We start from the raw sequence: 2041 nt of genomic DNA on the forward strand, positions 1-2041 counted from the left end.
CGCCGGTCCCCGGTCCGGTACGGGGGCAACACTGAGGGTTGCGATCCGTTGCCGGACACGGAAAAAAAAAAAAAAAAAAAAAAAGACAATAAAGAAAGGTATAAAGAATAAAGAAAAATACGAAGGGTTAGTTATACAGAATAAGTACTGGAGACCTAAGGTACAGCATGTTGACTATGGCTAATAATACTGTGTTGTGTACTGGAAATTTGCTAAGGGCGTAGATCTGAAAGGTTCTGATCACATGCCCAAAACATCGAAGCTATGTGAGGGGATGGCCATATTAATGAGCTTGCATGTGGTCATCACTTTGTAATGTATATGTGTATCAAAACATCACATTCTGCACCTTAATATATCCAATTTTAATTTGTCAAGTATACTTCAAAAAGCTGGGGGAAAAAAAGAATAAAGAAAAAAAAATCACATAAAATGCCACCTCCCACAAGTAGCTCATCAGTGACATCTGGTGAACAGCATTTCAGTCACCCCTCAGTTCATGGATGTAAATGGGGGGTATGTATCTAAAGAGTTATGTATTACAGTAGGCACCCTTTGTCCTCTGGGAATACGGTCCAAGACCCCCAGTGGATGCCTGAAATCACAGATAGTAGCAAACCCTAAGTATACTATGTTTTTTCCTGTATGTACATACCTATGATAAAGTCCATTTTATAAGTTAGGCACGGTAAGAGATTAACAACAATAACTAATAATAAAATAGAACAATTATAACAATTTACTGTAATAAAAGTTATGTGAATGTGGTCTCTCAAAATACCATATTGTACTGTACGAGAGGATGTGCTCCTCATAGCTGGACTAGTTCCTGCTGACTCCTCTTTAAAGCAACTGTATTAATTTTCTACTGCTGCTGTTACAAATTGCCACACATCTAGTAGCTTAAAACCACACAGATTTATTACTTACAGTTCTATGGGTTAGAAGTCCAACACAGGTCTCGCTGGGTTACAGTCAAGGTCTCATTTCTGTAGTCTCTTAGGGGGATGCATTGCCTTGCTCATTCAGGTGTTGGCAGAATTCAGTTCCTTGTGGTTTGTGATGGTTAATTTTATGTGTCAACGTGCCTGGAGTAAGGAGTGCTGAAATAGCTGGTAAAATGTTATTTCTAGGTTTATCAGTGAGGGTGTTTCTGGAAGAGATCAGCATTTGAGTCAGTGGACTGAGTACAGCAGATCCACCCTCATCAGTGTGGGTGGGTGTCATCCTGTATGAAATTGTGGGTGACCTTCTCAGCACTGCTGCCCTTCTGGGGACCATCAACACACATATCTATCCAATTTTCAGAACCTGAGCGTCAGAACCTGGACTCAGTTATTGGTTAGCTGTGTTCTAATGACTCCACTGAATTGCTCTTGTGTATTGTACATTTCAGGGTTCCTGTTCAGTGACTGTCATACTTTACTATTGAACAGAATGCTGTAAACTACTTTCCACATTCATTGTTACATTCATTAGAAGTGTCTCCCTCTTGCCAATCTTACTGTTTGTATTTAAAATCTCTTATCTATGCCTGAAGGCAAGGGTCAGGACTTGCCCCTCAATCAGGATTATTGAATGGTGGAGTAAGTTGTGTCATAATTATTCAAGACTTTGGGAATCTTTTTTTAATTGTGAATTCCTGCAATTCCTTTAATGGGCGAGAAAACATTTCTTTCCAAAATTCTAGGGCCAGCCCGGTGGCGCACTGGAGAGTGCACCGCTTGGGAGCGCGGCAGCACTCCCGCCGAGGGTTCGGATCCCATGTGGAGACCGGTTCCCGCTCACTGGCTGAGCGCGGTGCGGGCGCAACACCGAGGGTTGCGATCCCGTTACTGGTCAGTAAAAAAAAAAAAAAAGGCAAAAAAAAACCCAACAAAATTCTGTAGAAAGCCTTACTTTCAGGTTTTCTTGCTGACTCTGCAATTCTATCGAGGAGTCATTCTTTCCTGGGAAATAAGGACAGGAGGATTCTTGGTGGGATCCTGGTGATGTTGTCCTGTCCGTTGTCCTGTCTATTCTGCCTTGTTGAAGGACATGA

Source organism: Galeopterus variegatus, unplaced genomic scaffold (assembly GCF_000696425.1).
Source record: "Galeopterus variegatus unplaced genomic scaffold, G_variegatus-3.0.2 Scaffold4297, whole genome shotgun sequence".
NCBI classification, from domain to species: Eukaryota; Metazoa; Chordata; class Mammalia; order Dermoptera; family Cynocephalidae; genus Galeopterus; species Galeopterus variegatus.